This window comes from Epinephelus moara, chromosome 13 (assembly GCF_006386435.1).
Source record: "Epinephelus moara isolate mb chromosome 13, YSFRI_EMoa_1.0, whole genome shotgun sequence".
NCBI lineage: Eukaryota > Metazoa > Chordata > Actinopteri > Perciformes > Serranidae > Epinephelus > Epinephelus moara.
This window is the reverse complement of record NC_065518.1, coordinates 38018147-38026022: the sequence shown is the minus strand read 5'-3', so window position 1 is coordinate 38026022 and position 7876 is coordinate 38018147. Positions and strand designations below refer to the sequence as shown.

The 7876-nt window shown below is 40.3% G+C and overlaps 1 protein-coding gene across 2 annotated transcripts in view; it reads right to left on the bottom strand.

Annotated features, from left to right (window-relative positions):
• Positions 1–6104, bottom strand: part of fasn (fatty acid synthase) — a 116819-nt gene extending 110715 nt beyond the window's left edge. The window contains exons 1-2 of one of the 2 annotated variants that reach the window (XM_050060257.1): positions 5822–6104; positions 4030–4060 (exon numbers count right to left, since the gene is read on the bottom strand). The gene's annotated coding sequence lies outside the window, so the exon portion shown is untranslated. The remainder of the gene's footprint in view (positions 1–4029; positions 4061–5821) is intronic. The other variant, XM_050060256.1, reaches the window with a different exon arrangement.
• Between the last annotated feature and the right edge of the window lie 1772 nt (positions 6105–7876).

The following is a 7876-nucleotide window of genomic DNA, read 5'->3' as shown; positions in this document are numbered from 1 at the left end:
TTTCTCTTCGACCAGGCTAGGGTTCGGCTGACTTGAACAGTTGGGAGAGATGTGACCATCTTGTCCGCACTTAAAAGAAAACCAGGGCTTTGGCTTGTTGGTTGCTTGGCTAGGTTTTGGTTTTTGTTTATTCTGCTGATGTTCTGGTTTAGCAGAGGGGGAGTTCTTCGACAGCAGGGCGGACATCTGGCTCTGAAGTTTTAACATTTGCTTCCTCAGGTCTTCAATAGCACTTACATCTGAGGAATGGCCACATGCGCATGCACTGGTGCTATGAGTTTGAAGGTTAGCACGGTGCTTGACTGTTGGAATATGCTTCTTCATCAACGTTTCTTTTGCCAACTGCCTGTCTTCTTCTGTTCTTAGCATGAATAGCAGTTCTGAGAATAGTGGTGGTTGGTCTTTCTTCTGTTCTAATTGCAGTTTATTTATGACTGTGTTGTCCCAGCAACCTCTGCAAAATTGCTTTAGCAGGTACTTGTTTGTTTCAGCTGCTGGAACCCCACCACGCTTCACCACTGTGCTGAGAGTAAGCTGGAGCCTCTGCAGATATGCAGATGGTCGTTCCCCATGGTCTTGAAGAGTATTAAGAAATTTGGCAAATAACTCTTCCCCGTCTTCAACAGTGGCGTAAGCAGAATCAAGAACATGCAGAAAAGTAGCAGGCAATGCATTAGGTCCCAAACTCTTCACCAGGTCAGCAGCTGGGGGAAGTAGGCTTTCCAGAATGCGTCTTGTGATATGCAATGGTACAAGGCTTGGATCTGCGTTCAAAAGTTCAATTTGAGACCTCCAGGAATCATAATCTGCTTCGTGTTGTGGTTTTGGAAGCTTCCCTGAGAAGGTGCGTAGTCGGAGTGAAGACAGAGGTTGAATATTTACATCATCTCTGCGCACAATATGCTCAACTACAACTCTTTGTACCTCAGGGGGGGTCAAGTCATTTCCAGCAAGCGAAATTCTCGGTCCCAGATTTACAGGTGGATTTGGCTGGGGTTGAGGTTCTTGCTGGTCAGTGGAGGAATGACCCACTTGCTGTGAGGAAAGTACCTCAACAGTGTCTTCCTCTTCATACTCCTCTCCAGTAGCCGCTATTCCCAAATGTGCACTTATTTGGTCAAAGACTCCCTTCAAGACGTTGTCGAAGGATTGGCCACTCTGCTGGGAAAGACGTCTCAGCACTTGGAGGTAGTCAGGGGATGGGGTAGTCCCCACTGTGACTGTGGCAGCGCGCTCACTCGAAAGTAATGAAACAACAAATTCAACGTCTGCAGCTACACAAGATGTGTAAGTATATGGCAAATGTGGTTTTAGCTGTGCCAAGGCAGCAGCGTTAATAAATTCGACGGCCAGATTTTTATAAAATGGACTTTCACGTTCTGTAACAGTAAACGATGTTTTAAGTTCACCGTAACTACGTAAATGATCAATAATCTCATTTTCTGCTTGAGTATTTGTTACACCAGTAATAATAACAGAATGAGCAACATTGATACCAAGTTCCTCAAAGGGATCCATATTTCAACTCACCCTTTTTCCCTTAAATGTAACACATCGGTAAGTACATACAGACACAAAGACATTCACAATAACAGTCTCCTGGCTACCTCGCCACAGATGTAACACATATGGGCTAGGCGGTTGACTACGGCTACAATAGCAGCAACAGAAGTCTGTTCTTTAGAGGAGCCTGGATTGTGAATGAATGGATGAGACAGTAGTGCAGTTTGAGTGTCTGTATTCAGAGAATATTTAAAAAAAACAACCAATACAAACAATACACCATTCCAATAAAAAAAAAAAGGATTACCCACAATAAATCAAATGTTCTGTTGTTCACAATAAAGTTCTCAAGGAAAAACGTTCAGTTCATATCCTTTTAATCCAAAAAGGTTTGTCCAGATCGGTAGGTGTGAGACTTTGTCCTACCGGTTCGTTGATCTAGCTCGCCATGTGAGTTGAGATGAATGGATCAAGGTCCATGAGAAGGAAATCCAAAGTTGGTCAAAAAAAAAACCTGACCTTCGAACCGAGTGGTCAGAGCTGAGCTTCCATGCGCGGTCCGACAGGAAATCCGCGGAGTTTTCCAAATGGAGTATTGAACGGGTTGAGTTCAATAACGACTCAGCGGCTGACGGTTTCAAATGATCAATTCAGAGAGCTCCAGTCACATGTTTGAGACGCTGACAGTAACATGCCCAGTCACAGTGGAGACGGAGGAGGAAGTGAACTCCGTGACCCGTGATTCAAAGGAAGTTTGGGGTCACGGGAAGTGGGCCCGCAAAATAAATAAATAAATAAATAAATAAAATGAATAACTAAATGCGGGTTACATACATATATATATATATATATATATATATATATATATGTAGATTTATATAATTTCAATTTGTAATATTAATAATTTATTAATAAGCTTGCTGGCAAAACTGCCCAACATTCGCAGGAAATCTGGCAGTGTAAAAGGGGCTAAAGTTTTCCTTTGCGGAAAAAATTTGCAGTTGGAATAAAAGGTAATAAATCATAATATATCGCATTATATTTTATTGCAGTACATTTCATATCATAGTAGAATCGTATCATGACCTAAGTATTGTGATAATATCGTATCATGGGTCCTCTGGTGATTCACGCCTCTAAAAATTATCCCAATTGATAAATAGCAGAACAGGTAAATTTACGGTTAACTATCCCTTTCAGACACTTTTGAAGAACACGGCCCAAGTAGAGACAGGATAGTCACGGTTTGACAGGCTGACCTGGTTCTTTCTGTGGCTCAGTAGCTGAAGGGATTTTGACTCTAGAATATACTGGCCTGGGATTAGACCTAATGTAGCACCCTCAGTACAATATCTAGCCTTACCTGACCCATATTACACATTAACACTCTGCACATGACCAAAGCCAGTAAGAGACTATCTGCTAACAGCAGGCTGGGCTGGTCAACACGCACACTGCACAGTTACTTAGTACTCTATGAACTGGGTCTGCCCCACCGCTGCCTCATGCTGTACTGGACATAATTCCAAACGATATTCAACAAGGATGACTGTCTGCATGTTCTCTTAAGTCATCCCTTACAGCATTCTGAACAGCATTGCTATTCTGGATAATAGACTGCTTAGCTCATCCAGCAGCACCACACAACAAGACCTGACATGATCCTTTTCCTCTACATGAAGAGGACAAACTTGTTCCTGGTTTGTAGAGAGGCCTTGTTCTGCCTGACATGAGAGGACACAGGTGCACTGCATGACACAATTGAGCAGCTAAAATCCAGTCATGCACTGTGACGTATAAAAATGATTCATCATCAGATCTCAACCCAGTTGAACACCTATGGGAGATTTTTGACTGATGTCATACAGCACTCTCCACCATAATCATCAAAGCACCAGCTGAGGGGTTATCTCCAGTAGAGCTCCACAGATCTGGAGGATCAATGCCAAGGTGTAGTGAAGCTGTTGTGACCTAATAGCTTACTTAAGACACTTTATGTCGGTTTTCCTTTAATTTGTCTTGCGTCAGTAACTTACTTTGTTAGTTCTGATGCTTTGCTGTTTAATTTGTGATCAACACTTTCTAATCAGTTTATGACATCTGAGCCTCACAGACAAGCCAAGTTGATCATGTGGTTGGAAAGGAAGATGGTTGCCTGTCAGTGTCCTTTCATCATCAGCCCTCTCCACCACACACTCAGCAAATTCCTCAACCATATGTAAAAGTCAGCAAACTACACTGAATTTATTCTTGCTTTTATGTACCCATTTTCTTTAACTTAAGTTTAACTTAACCATGTTGTAGTCACCAGTCAGTCACTACACAAGACGGAATATTAGATACTTATTCATCTCAATACAATACCCTTCATATGGCCCTACAGTAACTCACAGCAAGTAACAGCCCCCTTCAAATCAGAAGAAGGAAACAATGAGTTCACAATCAGGGCATGAAGAATGAATCTGCCATTCCCTCTCATTTCAATTTGTGCATCAAAGATTTAGGATGGCTGGTGGCCTCACTGACCTGCAAGTCATCACACTGGCAAAAGGCCTTCCTGTAAGGATAGTAAGGGACCGTTTGTTACTTATGAGGGAGGAGGGGGTGATGCAAAAAATGTGGTGGCATGTCAAATAATTTTTAAGCACTGAGAGTTACTTGTGTTTTTTATCTTGGCTTAGGGAAGGGGCATACACATTTAAATGGTTGCATTTTGTATTTGTTTTACTGCAGATTTTTATAGAAAACATGCCTTCCAAATCGTCCGCAGGTTATTTTGAAAGGCATACACCATATATCATAGTCAGAAACTGTTAAAATAGACATTATCTTTGGATTTTCAAACTTCCGAAGGTCTATAGACATATAATGTACGACAAACTCTTTAGTCAGAACAAAAAAAAAAAAACATATCCAAATCTGAGTTAAAATAGTTATATTTCATCAAAATCACTTTATTCTACATCTCATTCAAAATTTGGCCAAAAATAAACAACTTGCACAAACAAACCAGCATGCATGACAAGGGTTGCAACAGTATGAGATTTTCACAATATGATAACCATCTCAGAAAATATCACACTATCACAGTATTACAGAACTATTGTTTTTATCTGTTACAATGACCCTTAAAGAAATGAAAAATGGCTTCTTTTTTTAGCAAACCCTTTACTACTATAGTTTAAAGTTGAAACATTTTTTATTAATGTAAGTATGTCTAAAGAGTCTCCCTTTTATAAGTAACTTAAGATTCTCTGTTCAGTTTCACTTTTTTGCAATACCTTAGAAGAGCAATGTAATCAGTATGATGTGTTTATGGTATAAAAAGAGCAATGTAAACAGTATGATAACCATCATACTGTTTACGTTGCTGTTTTTATAACACAGTACACCTTGAAACAGGTATATCACTGCAACTCTGTGCACAATATGAGTGAAAACCTGAGGCAGTATCAACTCCAGGATTTCGTCTTTAGCTGCAAACTTTTAACCCTCAATCATCAAAGGGTATTATAAAAAAAAAAAAAAATCTATAGCAAATTTATGGTGTAGAAAGGGTCACACATTTTACGCCTCAAAAAGGCTCAAGGAAAAATATTTGTAGCTTCTAGGAGGGTCAAAATACATAATAATAAAAAATAATAATTACAAAAGGAAGTCACATCCCATTCACCCCCCTCCTCTGATAAGTAAAAAACGGTCCCTAATCATGGCTTATCATCAGTACAGTGCAGCCTACCAGTGCAGCATCTGACATCCACATCCTCAGTATTTTAATTACAGTACAATATTACAGAAGTGCGTTGAGGCAAAAATCTTCGGGTTATTTGTGTGTGTGTGTGTGTGTGGGTGTGGGTGTGGGTGTGTGTGTGTGTGTGTGTGTGTGTGTGTCAATTTATAGCGCTCTTCATTATCAAACACAACGCCTAACATTTTGAGAATTATGTAACATCAGAACTGCTGTAAAATAATTTTGATAACCAACATCTTTATCTCCATCCAGAGGCCACAGACAAACAATGGCAACCATTCTTATAAGTTACACCTCATGGAAGCTGCTGCCGATACGGGATGTAGCTAATGTAGTGCCGAATACAAGCGTAATTTAAGAAAAAAATGTTATATCATACTGTCAATTCAATTACTATTTACTTTTGGATATAACGCCGTCACAACCCGGTGTTATTAACAGCAATGACATGTAAAACAGGCAGATGTTTAGTGTTACCTATTGCTGATCTTCCGCACAAGAAATAAAGTCACACAAACTAGTGGTGACGACAACAACTGCTAATAATTGTTAGCGAAAGAAGCTTACCTGTGTCGTCCAGGTGCTGTTCCTCTGACTGTGGGGAGGAATGCCTGCCTCTGAGCTTTCACTCTCGATACGGATAACGTTAGCCTCCGTGTATCTTTGATGAATTTAAATGTCTCACATTGTGCCTAGCCACGCCACATGGCCTGACAGCTTGGCTTGGCCGTGCAGTCCAATGAGAGAAGAGGCAGGGCTCTCGGATCCAGCCAGTGATGGAGTAATTCGTTGAACGCCCGGTAGTCACAGAGAGAGAGAGAGACAAATAATGAGTCAGGGTTACTGGAGTTCAAGCTGATTCTCATCTCGGCCCCCACAGTCTGCTCCACCGCCCCGCCCCACAGGACGAGTTTTTTTTCTTAGGGTGGCGACGGCACGGCCCGCCCTACTCTCCCTCTGATTGGCCAGTACTTGTTTAGTTCGTTGGTTGGATTGGTTAATTTAGGCATCAGGGGTTAAGAATGCCAAAATAAGCCAATCAAAAGCCGTTTAAGGCAAAGACGGTGGGCTCCCAGTTAAACAAAATCTACCTGCAAGCCACAGCTGCATCAGACGACAGATGACGTGAAAAGTAGCTTGAAGATGAAACCGAAGTGTGGCGGTCGCCACATGTGACAACATTTAAATCAAATCAAAATGTAACTGTGCAGCTCTCAAGGGCTATTCCTTTGCATAATGTGTCTATTCTAAAACTTTAAAGGTGGATTCTTTTGGAAAGCATCCGACTTGTAGGCCTAATTCTCGGGTGTCATGATGGTATCGAGAAACATTGCACGGAAGCAATGATCAGGTAGAAACTTAATACTTTCCGTCTTGCGATGTGGGCGTCAATCTAGCAAGAGCTACCACCGCGTCCATGAAGCTGTATGGGCAAGGCGTTCCGCTGGGCCAACTGCTCACATCAGCATGCTAATGTTAATAATGATAAGTAACTGTTCTTTATTGAGGGTGTGACTGTTTTTTGTCTTATTTTGCTTTGTTTTGTTTGGGCGCCTAACTCCAAGAAGCCACAAATATTTTCCTAAAGCCTCTCAGAGTGACTTAGAGTTATAGGATTTTTTAAACTTACCCTTTGATGTTTGAAAAGTTAAAAGATTAGAGTTGAAGATGAAATCCTGGAGTTGAAAGAAGCCTCAGTTTTTAACTCGTCTTGCATGCTGGTTAGTTCGTGCAAGTGGTTTATTTTTGGCCAAATTTTAAATGCCATAAAGTGATTTTGATGAAATATCACTGCACACGATGTGTCCATGGACTGTCGGAAATATGAACACCCAATTATAATTTCTGTTTTGCAGTTTCTGGCTGTGATAAATTATGTAATTTTGGCCACTAAAACATGACTTCTGGAAGGCATGTTTTCTTTGGTATAATAAAAACACAACACAACCATTTAAATTAAGCCCATCACCTGAGCCAAAATGAAAAAATATACATACTTCCCCAGTGCTTATTAAATTATTTGACATGTTAAATGATTGGAATACACTGTTGGGAAAAATGAATAAGCTTTCTGTACAAAATTTGGTGCCATCCCTCCAAATTTTGACAAGATATTCAATGTTGTACTTAAGTAAAGTACTGTAACTTATTACATTTGATTAATTTTTGATGACTTTTCTAACAGATGTTTTAACTGGGCAGTAAAGCTGAAAAATGCTGGAAATACACTCTGCCAAAAGAAGCTGTTACACCAAATTATGTGACCCATCAGAATCAGTGACACAGCCCCTTTAGCCTGGCCCTAACCAAACAACAACTTAAAAAAGTAAGCACTTTTTTTAATGGAGTCTGGTACACGGTCAGAGCCTCTGGTTTTACCATGCATTCCAGCACAGCAAAAAGATGCAAAGGAACAGAGGGAATATTAAATTCTTCATATAAGCTTTTACCAAAAGGGGTATATTCAGATATTACCTCTTTGTAATCACCAACATTTTGAGTAATTGTAATTTATTTCATATTGTTTCTCAGTAACTGTAACAGATTAATTTCTTTTGTAATGTAATTAAGTAACTCCCTTGCATGTAACTAGTTTCTCCCCAACACTGAGCAAAACCACTG